General features: G+C 42.1%; 1 protein-coding gene across 1 annotated transcript in view; it reads right to left on the bottom strand.

The window, feature by feature from the left end:
• Positions 1 to 6,602, bottom strand: part of LOC140737397 (flavin-containing monooxygenase 5-like) — a 138,083-nt gene extending 131,481 nt beyond the window's left edge. The window contains exon 1 of the mRNA XM_073063881.1: positions 6,402 to 6,602. The gene's annotated coding sequence lies outside the window, so the exon portion shown is untranslated. The remainder of the gene's footprint in view (positions 1 to 6,401) is intronic.
• Between the last annotated feature and the right edge of the window lie 9,330 nt (positions 6,603 to 15,932).

Here is a 15,932-nt window from a genome sequence, read left to right as displayed (position 1 = left end):
CTTGAAATGAATGCTAACACTGCAGTTACCTTCCCCACCACTGACTCGACCTGCAAGTTAACCTTTAGGGTGTTCTGCACAAGGTCTCCCAAGTCCCTCTGCATCTCAGATTTTTGGACGTTCTCCCCATTTAGAAAATAGTTCCCACATTTACTTCTACTACTAAAGCACATGACCATGCATTTTCCAACATTGTATTTCATTTGCCACTTTCTTGCCCATTCTCCTAATCTGTCTAAGTCCTTCTGCAGCCTACCTGTTTCCTCAACACTACCTGCCCCTCCACCAATGTTTGTATCATCTGCAGATAAGGCAACAAAGCCATCTATGACATCATCTAAATCATTGATATATAACATAGAAAGAAGTGGTCCCAACACCAACCTCTGCGGAACACCACTAGTCACTGGTAACCAACCAGTAAAGCATCCTTTTATTCCCACTTGCTGCCTCCCACCAATCAGCCAATGCTCTAACCATACCAGTAACTTTCCCGTCCACCTGAGTATTACATCTATCACAAATGGCATTAATATTGGGAAAAATATGGGTTAATTTATCCTTTGACATATGTACCCAATGCACTACCCTGAACTGTATCAAGGATTGATGGGCACAAATAGATGCAGTACTTACCGGATGAAAAATTTTACTCCATTGATTATCTGAAGGTAACTCTTGAAATTCCAATTCCCAGACAACTTTAATTTTATCATTAGATAACATTCGTAAATTCAATAACCATTTATAAATTGTAGCTATTGATCCTTTTTGGAGTGGTTTAACCTGGAAGAGGATATCTATTATATTAGACGGATAAGCAGAGAGATAATTTGGAAGCAAAGTACGTAAAAAAAAAATCCTAATTTGTAAATATCTAAAAAACTGTACATTGGATAAATCAAATTTATCCGCTAGCTGAGTAAAAGACATTAAACAATCCCCTATAAACAAATCCAAAAAAGTTATTATACCTTTGGTTTTCCAAATTTAAAAAGCCTGATTTAAAATTGAGATCCTATTTGTGATAGATGTAATACTCAGGTGGCCACTTTAACTCGTATGTTTTGGTCTTGCATAAAGTTGGAGAATTTTTGGAAAGATGTTTTTAAAACCTTATCTAAAATGCTGGATCTGGATTTACAACCAAACTTATTTACAGCTGTTTTTGGGATTATTCCATCGGAAGCAGGATATATTCCTGCTTCCGCTCAGTGGATCATAGCCTTTTCAAACTTATTGGCTAGGAAAGCCATTTTACTTAAATGGAAGGACCCTAACCCTCCTACTGCCTTTTATTGGCTTTCCTCTATCATGTCCTGTTTAAGTCTAGAGAAAATAAGTCGGACATTGGATACATTCTTTAAATTTGAAGAAATCTGGCGATCTTTTATTTAATATTTTCATATGATCTGATTTTTGTACTGATTCTCTTCCAGCTATTTTTTCAGAAACTTGGATTTGATCAGAGTCTCTCTTCTCTTGGTTTTTCTCTCGAGATGGACTGCCCAGTCCTTTTTTTCTGTTTAGAATAGTGGGTTTTTTTCCTTCTCTTTTCTTTTATACAAAAATTTCTAATAGTCCTTCCTTTCTTCATAAATTGATAAGAGGAGTTATACATTCTATATCAAATTCATACTTTGTAGATCAACACTGTGTGATTCTGATATTGTTTATTTTAACTTCTGTATGTACTGCTATTGACATAGATACCAGATATTCTCCTCCTGTTTGTATACACACTTTTTAAAAAATCAATAAAAAGATTGAAAAAAGAAAGAAAGAAAGAAACTTTCCTGTCATACCATGGTCTCCTAACTTGGTTAGCAGCCTCATGTATGGCACCTTGTCAAAGGCTTTATGAAAGACCAAATATACAACATCTACTGCATCCCTTCATCTATCCTACTTGTAATCTCTTCAAAGAATTCCAACAGATTCATCAGGCAAGATATTTCCTTAGGAAACCAGGCTGGCTTTTCCTATCTTGTCCTGTGTCACCAAGTATTCCATAACCTCATCCTTTACAACTGACACCAACATCTTCCCAACCACCAAGGTCATGCTAACTGGTCTATAATTTCCTTTCTGCTGCCTTGCTCCTTTAGAGTGGAGTGACATTTGCAATTTTCCAGTCCTCTGGCACCATGCCAGAGCACAATGATTTTTTTTTTGAAAGATCAATTCTAATGTCTCCATAATCTCTACCGCTACCTCTTTCAGAACCCTAGGGTGCAGATCATCTAGTCTGGGTAACTTATGTACCCTTAGGTCTTTCAGCTTTTTGAGTACCTTCTCCCTTGTAATAGTAACTGCACTCTCTTCTCTTCCCTCATACCCTTCAACATCTGGCACCAGCTAGTGTCTTCCACAGTGAAGACTGATGTAAAATACTCATTTAGTTCATCTGTCATCTCCTTGGCCCCTGTTATGATTTCTCTGGCCTCATTTTCTAGTGGACCTACATCCACTCCCAGCTCTTGTAGTTTTTTTTACATACTTGAAAAAGCTTCACTATCCACTTTGATACTGTTTGTTAGCTTGCTTTCATATTTCAACTTTACCTTCCTAATGATTCCTATAGCTGCTCTCTATAGGGGTTTAAAAGCTTCCCAATCCTCTATCTTCCCACTAATTTTTGCTTTGTTGTATGCCCTCTCTTTTGCTTTTACATTAGCTTTGACTTCCCTTGTCAGCCACAGTTGTACTACTTCGCCATTTGAGTATTTCTTCACTTTTGGAATACACATGTCCTGCACCTTCCTCACTTTTCACAGAAACTCACACCATTGCTGCTCTGCTGACATCCCTGCCAGCAGCTCCTTCCAAATTACTTTGCCAGCTTCTCTCTCATACCACTGTAATTTCCTTTACTCCACTGAAATTTTGCTACGTCAGACTTTACATTCTCGCCATCAAATTTCAAGCTGAACTCAATCATATTGTGATCACTGCCTCCTAATGGTTCTTTTACCTTAAGCTCTCTAATCACCACCGGTTCATTATATAACACCTGATCCAGTATAGCTGATTCTCTAATGGCCTCAATGACAAACTGCTCTAAAAAGCCATCTCATAGGCATTCAACAAGCTCACTCTCTTAAGATCCATTTTCAACCTTATTTTCCCAATCGACCTGCATTTTGAAATCTCCCATGGCTATCATAACATTGCCCTTTTGACACACCTTTTCTTTCTTCCGTTGTAATCTGTGGTCCACATCCCAGCTACTGTTGGGAGGCCTAAAAATAACTGCGATCAGGGACCTTTTACCCTTGAAGTTAATGAACTCATCCCACAAGGATTCAACATCTTCCGATCCTATGTCACATCTTTCTACTGATTTGATGCCATTCTTTACCAGTAGAGCCACACCACCCCCTCTGCCTACCTTCCTATCCCTCCGATATAATGTGTAACCTTGGACATTCAGCTCTCAACTACAACCATCCTTCAGCCATGATTCAGTGATGGCTAGAACATCATACTTGACAATCTGTAAAAGTGTAACAAGATCATCCACCATATTTCTAATAACACTTTGAAAACTGTATTTGCTGCTTTTGTTGATTCTGCATCCCTAATACACTGATACACACCCTTATGACTTATCATCCACCTGCCCTTCCTGACTGACTGCTTTAATATCATTTGTTCTATCCCGAATCCCTTCACTCTGGTTCCCACCTCCTGCCAGGTTAGTCTAATCCCTCCCAAACAACTCTAACAAACCTGCCCGCGAGAATATCGGTTCCCCTCAGGTTCAGGTGCAACCCGTCACTTTTGAACAGGTCAGAGCTCCCCCAGAAGAGATCCAATGATCCAAGAACCTGAAACCCTGCCCCCTGCACCAGCTTCTCAGCCTTGCAGTAATTTGCCAAATTATCCTGTTTCTACCCTCACTGGTGCATGGCTGAGACAGCAATCTAGAAATTACAACCCAGGAGGTCCTGCTTCTCGGCTTTCTACCTAGTTTTCTAAATTCTCTTTTCAGGACCTCATTGCTTCTCCTTCCTATGTCATTGGTACCAATATGTACCAAGACACCTGGCTGCTCCCCCTCCCTCTCCAAAATGCTGTGGACGTGATCTGAGACGTCCCTGACCCCGGCACCTGGGAGGCAACATACCATTTGGTGTACCATTCATGTCCATAGAATCTCACGTCTGTTCCCATGACTATTGTGACCCCTATCACTACCGCTCCCCTCTTCTCCCTCATTCCCTTCTGCAGCACGGACCCATGCTCAGTGCCAGTAATCCAATCTCTGTGGCATTTCCCTGGGAGGTCATTCCCACGACAATATCCAAAACAATATACTTATCATTGAGGGGAACGGCCACAGGGGTGCCCTGCGCTGACTGCCTATTCACTTTTCCATTTCTCCTGACAGTCACCCAGCTACTCGCCTCCTGCAACTTCGGGGTGACTACTTCCCTGTCACTCTGATCGATTATCTCCGCACTCTCCTGTACAAGCCCAAGGGCTGCTGCTCCAGATCCCTAACATGGTGTTCTAGGTCTATTGCAAGTAGCACCAGTGACCCAGGTTCAATTCCTGCCACTGCCTATAAGGAGTTTCTGTGTTCTTCCTTTGACCATGTGGGTTTCCTCCGAGGACTCTGGTTTCCTCTGGTTAATTGTGTGGTGCAGGGTCATTGGGCTGGAAGGGCCGGTTACCGTACTGATCTCTAAATAAATAAATTCCCTTCTGTTTCTCTTTCCATGCAAAGATACGTCAGCTCCCAAAGGCACACCATTCAAGTTGATTTCATACCCTACATGGATGAGATAGCTGAGCTGATCGGTGTAAAACCCAACATCAGGCACCTCCTCCTCACTGATCCACAGCTGGCATTTCAAGTTTTCCTTGGCCCCTGCACATCTTTCCAGTTTCGATTGATGGGACCTGGAAAATGGCCAAAAGCCCGGGAAACCATCTTGACACAGTGGCACCGCACCATCAAGCCCACTAAAACGCGCGTGGTTCCTAGTAGTCAGCAAAATGCCTCTTGGCCAATCCTGCTGAAATTCTTGCCCGTACTGGTGGTGCTCTGTGCTGTTTATCTAATTCTCTATTAGTCAGAAGTCCAACGAGGAGTTCAGCTCGGCTTCTGTTGCCAAGCCAAATAACAATGGAGATTGTTTCGCATCCAATCATTTCAAACGAACTGTAACTAATTATGTTATTCACTACACTTTGAAAGAGCTCAAGTGCCTTGAATGAAACACACCTAGCGTATTATTCACATTTTAACTGTTCAGACAACTCTAATCTTGTATTCTAATATTTAACATTCATTGAATAAATCCCTTCAGAGATAGCCAGTTGTCTGAGGTGTTACGAGTGACTGAGGGATCTGCACTCCATTTGGAGTTTGCAATTTGGAAATGAACGAGGTGAACAAGCATGTTGTGATCTGAATATGCCAGAAGTATTTGCACACTTTTTCACAGAAGTTGTACTTTATCCCAGAAGTGGAAGTTTGGCTGTGTTGGTCATACTCGACAACTGTTAAATTTCAAATCCCAGACCAAGGATGGAGCATGGTCCATGGGTTCATTTCACATCCTGACCAACATTTCTCCATCAACTAATGCCCAATTAGGCAGTTTTATCCCAGACCTTTCTCTTGTAATCGGGGATTTTACTGACATATATGGATCTAACTGAAAAGTACAGAACTTAATTGTGTTTTTTTCTGAAAATGGTATAATAGTGTACTATATTTGTTTCTGTGAATTGTTATGTAATTCTGAAAGATGCTTACCTAATAATATTCAGATTTACAATTATTTATCAACTCTAACTTTTTTTTAAAAGATCAGACTAAAATGATAGTCGAAGCATGCGCAGGGAACAACTGTAGTAATTAGCGAATAAGCCCTGCTGGCTTTCTATTCTCATACTTGATTAAGGGGGAAAGTATTTACAAACTTGTTCATATGACGTACTGTATCCCGGTAGTGGAAGTTACCAGATTGCATCACAAATTCAGTGTGGGTCAGGTCACTGCAGTGAACAAATTATTCCGGAAGTGTTTGTGTTGGCAGAACATTCCGTTCACTTACGTGCTCAGGATTATATCGATCAAAATTTTTTTCGCGAAGTAGATCAAAGTAGACCTTTTGTAGTGCTGACAGGTATTTTGCGTCTAAACGCAAAGAGAAAGCCTTACAAAACTGCTCCTCCCCTGTGCTGTCATGCCCGTGTTGTCAGCGGTCGCACTCGAGCAACAAGTTTGTTTTAACCACAAATCCGAGCAACGCACTCAAAATGCTGGAGGAATACTGACGGGCCAAAACTTTTTTCCATAGATGTTCCTGGCCTGCTGAGTTCCTCCAAAATTTTGCGTGTTGTTTACGTTTAAAATTATCATTCTGTGTGGCGGCCTTACTCACCCGTTCAGTCACAGTTCACAACCTCGGCTGCCAGCCAGTCTCAATAATACTGGTGCAGTGTGTAAAGTTCTGGTCGGGTACGATCTGTGCCTGAGCGCTGTGTGTGTTTACTTGTACATCTTCCCGCTGTCATGGAGCAACCCCCAATTGTGGTATTGATGTGACTCGGACACCGCTGTAGACTGAACAACCACGCTTATTCAACAGACTTCCATTTTTCTTATTCCTTCCCTCCCCCTGTCTTAACATCATACGCACTCTGACCTACGAATACTCACACAATCCACACAATACATTACATCCTCCTTCTCAAGATATTTTTTACAACACTGAATTACCAAACCAATGCCTTTCTTACATTGCAACAGACATAACATAAACTAAAAAAAAATTAACTTTTAATTAGCTTTCAAGAAGGAGCTAGATAGGTATCTTATGGCTAGGGGAATCAAAGGATATGGGGACAAGGCAGGAACCGGGTATTTATAGTAGATGATCAGCCATGATCTCAAAATGGTGGTGCAGGCTCGAAGGGCCGAATGGTCTACTTCTGCACCTATTGTCTATTGTCTATACTGTATTCGACATTGTATCTTACAATACTAACAGCAGTGTATTTTCTTTTACTAACATAAACTAATAAACCTTTTATTTCACACCTTGGAACTTATAGCATGTGTGACTTTGCCTCAAACTGTGTGAGACTGTGTGAACTAGTCTCTGTATCCAGCTGGAAGTTTGACTTGTCTCCCAGACCGTGTGTAACACAACTGTGACTATGCTTGTCCTTCATCAGTGTCAGTCTCTTGAGTGACCTCTGCGTCTTTGCGGTCTGCATCACTCTTGGTGTCGTTTGTTTCCATGTCTGTATCTGTGGAAATGTCCTGTGCATCTGTACGTGGAAACTCCCTCTCGCCTGTCTTCTGTAGATGCTTCATGTTCCTCCTGTAGACTCTTCCATCTGGCGTGCAAACTATGAAGGATCTTGGTTGCTGATGTCTGTTCACAACCACAGCTGGTTGCCAAGTGTCTCCTCTCTGTATTCTGACATTTTCACCTGTATGCAGATCTGGTAACTGTCTTGTATGTCTGTTATAGTAGCTCTTTTGCTTTATTTGCTTGTCATGACCTTGAGCATTACTTTCAGGAGTCAGTAGAATTGTGGCTGTTGGCAGCTTGGACTTCAGACGACATCCCATCAACAGCTGTGCAGGAGAGAACCCCACACCCTCAATCAGTGTGTTGCAGTATTCAAGCAGAGCAATGTACGGGTCACTGTTGCTGCTTTGTGCCTTCTTGAGCATGTTCTTCACAGTTTATACAGTTCTCTCTGTTTGTCCATTACACTGAGCGTGCCCAGGATGGGAAGTAACATGTTGAAATTCCCAGCTTTCTGAGAACCCTCTAAACTAACCACTGGCATATTGTGGACCATTGTCACTAATGACAATATCTGGAATACCAAGTCTTGCGAATGTCAACTTCATTGCGGTAATGACACCTTGACTGGACATGTCACTTAACTTGGTGATTTCCAGATATTTTGAATAGTAGACCACACAAAGCAGATATTCATTTGTTTTCATTACAAACAGCACACTGAGACACAATGTCCTCTATCTGAGTTGACATACCCGGCCAATACAGAATGTCCCTTGCTCTTTCTTTACATTTCACTATCCTCAGGGGTGACTCATGAATTCTGTTGAGCATTTCCCATCTCATTTGGTTTGGTACGATGAGTTTTGCCGTTTTGAACATTAGTCCTGATGCATAGCTGATTTCCTCTTTATTTTAAATGTCCAGTATTTCTGCATTTCCTTTGGAACATCTTTTCTTTCTGTTGGCCATCCATTCATTGTACTGTTTTTTAGCATTTGCATTTCAGGATCATCCGCAGTCGCTTTCCTGAACATGTTTAACTTCTCCTCAGAGATGGGTAGCTGAGGTGTAACCCAGTTGACCTCCATCTCTCTTCCTAGCAACTCTTCCTTTTGCTCTTTGAGGTAAGCACGGCTCAAAGCATCAGCGATGTGCAGTTCTTTTCCTGGCTTATAGGTAACTGTGAGAGTGTACCTCTGTAGCCTGAGAAGCATCCTTTGCAGCCTCATAGGAGCTTGATGAAGTGGCTTTTTGAAGATGCTCTCAAGTGGTTTGTGATCACTTTCAACCTGGATTTCTTTGCCATTCGCATATTGATGGAACTTCTCACACCCATAAACTATGGCAAGTAATTCCTTCTCGATTTGAGCATATCGGCGTTGACAGTCTGTGAGTGCTCGTGATCCATATGCCACAGGCCTCCCAGCCTGCAGTATAACAGCTCCTATTCCCTCCGAACTGGCATCCACAGACATTGTCACCAGTTTATTGACATCATAGAACTTGAGTGCTGGTGCATTGGTAACCAACTGCTTCAATGTGTCAAAACTTTTCTTTTGTTCGTCTTCCCAATGCCATTCAGTGTTGCTCTCTAGTAGCTTTCGAAGTGGAGCACTGACCTCTGATAAGTTGGGAATGAACTTGGCAAGATACTGTATCATGCCCATGAACCTCAAAAGTCCTTGCTTGTCTTCAGGTGGTGGTAGCTGTACCACAGCCCTGACCTTTTCATTATCTGGTTTTAGCCCATCAGCGCTGAGTACATAATCTATGTATTTGATCTCTGTAGTTCTGATCCTACATTTACTTTTGTTCAGTTTTAGGTTGTACTCACGTGCTCTCTCCAGAAGCTTCCTCAATCTCTGATCATGTTCCTCAATTCTGTCACCCCATATCAGCAAATCATCAATGATATTGACCACTCCGTCCAGGCCTTCAACCATTTGTGCCACGGACCTCTGGAATACCTCTGATGCAGAAGGAATCCTAAAGGGTAGACGCAGGAAATGATATCTCCCTATGGGTGTGTTGAAAGTGCATAATTTGGAACTTTCTTCATCCAGCTTGATCTGCCAGAAACCTTGATTTGCATCCAATACTGAAAAGTGTTTCACATTAGGCATGCGGGAGACAACCTCTTCAACTGTGAGCAGCTGATAGTGCTCTCTTTTGATGGCTTGGTTGAGAGCTTGTGGATCCATGCAAATCCTCATCATTTTTTTCTGTGACCACTGTCACTATACTATTCACCCAGTCAGTCGGTTCTATTTGTCTCGTTATGACTCTCATCTGTTCCATTCTGTGTAGCTCGTCCACTACTCGATCCCTGAGAGCTACTGGAATCTTTCTCGGAGCATGTACGACTGGTGCAACAGTTGGATCAATCTGGATATGGTGTTTCCCTGATAAACATCCTAATCCAGAAAACAAGTCAGCAAAGTCTTTGAGAATGTAATTTTCTTTCTCAACACCATAGATTCGCTTCACCAATAGACAATAGACAATAGGTGCAGAAGTAGACCATTCGGCCCTTCGAGCCTGCACCGCCATTTTGAGATCATGGCTGATCATCTACTATCAATACCTGGTTCCTGCCTTGTCCCCATATCCCTTGATTCCCCTATCCATAAGATACCTATCTAGCTCCTTCTTGAAAGCATCCAGAGAATTGGCCTCCACTGCCTTCCAAGGCAGTGCATTCCAGACCCCCACAACTCTCTGGGAGAAGAAGTTTTTCCTTAACTCTGTCCTAAATGACCTACCCCTTATTCTCAAACCATGCCCTCTGGTACTGGACTCTCCCAGCATCTGGAACATATTCCCTGCCTCTATCTTGTCCAATCCCTTAATAATCTTATATGTTTCAATCAGATCCCCTCTCAATCTCCTTAATTCCAGCGTGTACAAGCCCAGTCTCTCTAACCTCTCTGTGTAAGACAGTCCAGACATCCCAGGAATTAACCTCGTGAATTTACGCTGCACTTCCTCTACAGCCAGGATGTCCTTCCTTAACCCTGGAGACCAAAACTGTACACAATACTCCAGGTGTGGTCTCACCAGGGCTCTGTACAAATGCAAGAGGCCTAGCTTTGTGCATGTTGCTTTGCCCAGTATTGCTGGAACATGTTGCTGTATTATCTCAAACTCTATCTTGTGTTTTTGTCCTTTGTACACACAGGTGAGTGCTTTCTTTCCCAATGGCGCCATCATGTGGCCTAAATATGCAACAAGCTTGCAGGTGAATTTTCTGTCTTCCTGATGTCCAGTGAGTTGAATGTTTCTGCTGACATTACATTGCACTTTGCCCCAGTGTCAAGCTTAAATGTCATATTCCTCCTGTTTATTATCAGATCTTGAGTCCAATCATCTTCATTCTCCATCTCTGCATTGTCAATATTCTTTATGCATACCTCCTGTTCCACGTCAACTGTGCCAATGAACATGTCACTGTTGCCCTCACTCTGTTCCACAGCATGCATTTTCCTTGCGTGCTCCTGCGAATTGCACATCTTTGAAAAGTGATTTCTTTTCTGGCATAACTTGCATGTCTGACCAAAGGCTGGACATTTTCTGTATCCATGTTTATAACCACATCTGTTGCAGTTAACTTCCTTTCGGTCATCCTATGGAGCTGGTTTTGTCCTACTCTTGTCAGTTTTCAGTATTTATTTTGTGCACTTCAATCTCTTCATTGAGTACTTTAACTTGACTTGACGTGATCTCGCTGGCACGGCAAACATTAATTGCCTTCTCTAATGTAAGATCCGCCTCTCTCAATAGCCTGCCTCCCACTTGATCATCTCGTATGCCGCATACAATCCTGTCACGTATTAAAGAATCATGCAGTTTTCCAAACTCAGTCTTTTTCCTTGTTCTTCAAATCTGTTACATAGGCATCTATGGTCTCTGTTGGTCCTTGAGCCCTTGTGAAAAATGTGTCGGATGTACGGTAGGTTTTTTCTCGGTTCGCAGTAATCTTGAAACTTTTTCTTCAACATTTCAATTTTATCTTGCTCATCATCTTGGAAGACAAACGTGTTGCAAACCTTATCGCCTCTGCCCCCCACCACTGCAGAAACGTAGCACATTGCACTTTCTCCGTCTTTTCAGCTACGCCACTAACGGTGTAAAACAGCTCAAACTGCTGGATCCGTATTTTCCAGTTCTCAGCAAGATTACCTTGTAGGCTTAAACTTGACGGTGGCTGTAACTGTGACATCTTCTATGTGTCTTCTCTTCCTTTTTTTCCACGATTTCTTCTGACACCATGTAGTATTGATGTGACTCGGACACCGCTGTAGATTGAACAACCGTTTATTCAACAGACTTCCATTTTTCTTACCCCCATATGCACTCTGACCTACGAATACTCACACAATACATTACAGGTATATTCTCTGGTGTGTGTGTGTGTGTGTGTGTGTGTGAGGCTGAATCAGTGGGTGGAGTTCATAGGGACGTGGAGAGAATGAAATGGGATTGTGCTGATGCTGTGCAATAATTCTGTCACCTGATTCAACTTCCCTTCTTCTTGTTGAATTAATTATCTGCTTTTGAAATAAAAGGAAAAGACTGACCTTTCCAAATGCTACCCAGCCCGCTTTCCAATCTGCTCATCATTTGTATTGAGCTACTGCCTGACACGGTTATTTTTGTTGATTTTTACATGAAAACAGTTTCTCTTCCAATTTACATTTAAAATTTTGTCCGCGGGCTAACCTCAATTTGTGTAATCTTTTACACTGCAGAACCTAAATGGTTATAGAGTAGTTCAACATGGAAGTAGGCTGCTTGGCCCAGCTGGTCCATACCAACAAAGATGACCATTTAAGCCAATTCCATTAGCCTATACAGTTGTCCCCGCTTTACAAATGTTCACTTTACGCCACTTCACTTTTACAAAAGACCTACATTAGTAACCTGTTTTCACATTACAAAGCGGATTTTCGCTTTTACGTTAATTTTTCCCATATAAATTAATGGTTCTTTGCTTTACGCCATTTCGGCTTAAGAAAGGTTTCATAGGAACGCTCTACCTTTCTAAAGGCGGGGGGGACACCTGTATTTAGCTCATACCCCACCCTCAGCTCTCTTATCAGTATACCTGCCCATATGTTTTTAAAAATCTTGTTACTGTATCTGCCTCAACCACTTTCACTGGCAGCTTGTTTCATGCATTCTTCACACTTTATGTAAAGACAATGTTCCCCTTTAGGTCTGTAGTGTACAGATCTACTTCTTTTAGCAGAATAACCCGCCTTAGCACTAATTATTGACTGACATCCATGTGCTTTGATTTGTTGCTCTCTCTGCAAGGTAAATATAAAAGTTAACCACCTCCTACTGCATGCCTTAATTTTATTTTGATATGTAGTGATACAGTCACAACAAATTGGCGACGAGTACGAACCTGAATGTCAGCGAATATCACCAAATGCACTAGAGGGTTGAACTATATTGTAATGTTGATGGTGTGGATAAGGTGAAGAAAGCCTCTACACTTCTTAGCTTAGTATAATCTCTTATTCAACCTAGTAACAACCTGGAAAGCCAGCAAGCAAGATGTTTGATGAAATTGTTGAAATTTTACAAAATCACTTGAGCACAAAACTGCTAATAATAGCTGAGAGAGTTAGGTTTCACAAAAGGAAACAGTCAAAGGATGAACGCATTTCTGAATACTGTACATGGCAGAATTTTCTAATGTGCTAATTTTCTCAGTACTCTGACTTCGGAGATTGGCTTTCTGATGAATTAAGGGGCAGGCCTGTATAGTCAAAGCACTGTCAGAAAGAGACCTAACCTTGGAATGGGCATTGACCATTGCAATATCAATTGAGACAGCAGCAATGAATGTATCAGAATTAAAGAGTTTGGAATGTGAAATGCACAAAATTTCCTGAATGGTGCAAAGGGCCAAAACTGTTATTGATGTGGTAGATTCTCCATTATGTAAATGACTGTTGTTCAAAGAAAAAGTTTGCAGAAAGTAGCACAGACAAAGCCACATAGAGAGAGTGTACAAGTCTGACAAAAAGCACAACGAAAGAGAAAAACCACACTGAAAAGTTTCAAACACAAAACCAAACAAATGCATAAAGTGACTGAACGTGAGACTGAATCAGACAATAGAGACTCTGACAAAGGTGAGCTGTCATGCCTAGAATTGCATAGCATTACTGTAGCAGATCACGAAATCATATGGATGACAATAATGTGTTTGGTGTAAAACTGAAAATGGAGCCGGAGACAGGGTCAGCTTCCTCTGTAATTTCAGAGGCTGACTACAACAGACTGTTTTTAAGCTTCCATTAGAAAAGACCTCGATGATGCGAAAGACCTACACGGGCATAAATGTGCCTCCCAAAGGCAAACTGAAAGTGAGTATGACGTGTGGAGGCAAAACACTGCATTTAGAGCTTTATGTGTTGAGAAGTGGAGGGCCAGCACTTTTTGGATGTGAGTGGTTGAGAAAAATCCAACTAGACAGGTACACAATCAAAGCTCTCAATGTGTCATCAACAGGCAACTGCAACCCAAATGGTAGCACTAACCAGAGACTGTCACAGCTGCTTAATGCTAATGAGTGGGTGTTTGAGAAGGGGAATGGTAAATGTAAAGGCATAAAGGCAAGAACTGAACAGGATGAGGCGGCAATGCCGAGATTCCACAAAGTGCGCCCATGGTCTTGCGCATTAGTTCCTAAAGTGGATGCTGAACTTCAGATTGGAGGCAGCTTGCAGTCTCTCCAAGGTTGAGTGGGGCGATTGGTCCATGCCAATTGTCCTGGTGATCAAGAAAGGGAAGGTCGAAGCTGTTCACATATGCAGGCACTTCAAAGAAAGCATCAGCCCTGTGTTGTGCCCTGTAAAATACCCCCTGCCACAAATTGAAGGCATTTGGTAGGCAGGGAGAGGTTTTCAAAGGTCGATGTCACAAGCCTAGCTGCAAATAGAGACAGAGGAGCCAAGCAGGAAGTGCCTCACAATCAACACTCAGAAGGGTCTGTTCCAGTATAATCATCTCATCTTGGGCGTCAAATCATCTCCAGCATTTTAGCCAAGAGCAATGGACCAAGAGCTCCAAGGTATCCCAGGAACAAGATATCTCTTGAGGACATTAATATGATTGGCAAGAATGATGACGAGCACCTCCTGAACCTTGGTAAAGTGCTTACCAGGCTGAGTGAGTGTGGTCTGTGTGCAAAGAGAGACAAATGTGAGCTTTTCAAGAATGAAACCTCATATTGTGGACATGTCATTTTTCAAGCATGGCCTACAAATGTCACAAGAGAAGACTGAAGCACCCAAACTGGAAACTGTGTGACAACTTGGGTCATACGTCGGTCTTGTAAATTGTGACCACAGGCTTCTCCCAAATCTTGCTACAGTGCTGCACCCATTGAATGCCCTGTTGCAGACAGGAGCAAAGTGGGAGAGATCAAAAAGATGTGAAAGAGCATTCATGGTAACAAAGAGACTAATGACATCAGATGAACTGGTCACCTATTATGACCCATCTCTGCCCATCAGACTGGCGTGCAATGCACCCCCTTATGGCACTGCTACCTTTTTGTCACATACTGTGAGAGATGGATCTAAATGTCCCATTGCACTTGCTTCAAGATCACATACAAGCATAGAATGCAAGTATGCATAGATCAACCGAGAGGCCCTTAGTCTAGTATGGTGAGCAAAGAAGTTTCTGCATTACCTCTACAGTCAAAAGTTTACTCTAGTGACAGACCACCAGCCCCTTGTGTCATTTTCAATCCCAGAAGGGGAATCCCAATGATGTCTACTACCTGGTTGCACTATTCCTTGAAGTCCACTCTTATGACATAGAGTTCAAGGGTACCAAACAACACAGCAATACTGACAGCTTGGCATATCTTCCACTGTTGACCCAGCAGAGGTGTTCCACACAGCAATGGTGGACTAGCTGCTGATAACAAATTCTGAAAGACAAAGAGAAACAAGGAATGACCCTACATTGTCAAAAGTCTATGACATCACCACGCAAGAATGGCCAGCTCATGGTAATCCTACGTTTCCAGAGTACTCAGTGAGATGAGACCAATTATCTGTATGTCAAAGATGTGTGGATCTCGTGTCGTGGTTCCCTCTAAACTGCACCAGAACGTTAGAGAGCCTGCATGAAGGACACTTGGGTACAGTCAAGATGAAGGGTCTTGCCTAGAGCAATGTGCGGTGGTCAGGAATAGACAGACAGATTGAAGACTTGGCCAAAAAGCCAGTTGGGATGCCACAAATTTAAAAATGCACTCCAACAGGCACCGTTACACCCGCAGGAGTGACTGTCATCACCATGGCAAAATGTACATATTGACTTTGCTGGGCCATTCATTGAGTCCATGTTTCTGATTGCTGTGGATACTCATTCGAAGTGGCTGGAGGTCATGCCAAAGAAGTCAACCATATCAGAAAAGACTATTTCTGCTCTGAGGACTATCTTCTCCAGAAATGGCTTAACTGAACAAATTATGAGTGACAACGGACCACAATACACGACAGAAAAGTTCAGACTAATCATGAAGAAAAATGGCACCAAACATTTCAAGTCAGCTCCTCACCACCCAGCAACAAATGGATTAGCTGAAAGGTTTGTTCAAACCTTCTAGAAGTCCAT

The sequence above is a fragment of the Hemitrygon akajei genome, chromosome 12 (genome assembly GCF_048418815.1).
Source record: "Hemitrygon akajei chromosome 12, sHemAka1.3, whole genome shotgun sequence".
Classification (NCBI taxonomy): domain Eukaryota; kingdom Metazoa; phylum Chordata; class Chondrichthyes; order Myliobatiformes; family Dasyatidae; genus Hemitrygon; species Hemitrygon akajei.
The sequence above is the reverse complement of the archived record's forward strand: the minus strand, read 5'-3'. Positions and strand labels throughout refer to the sequence as shown.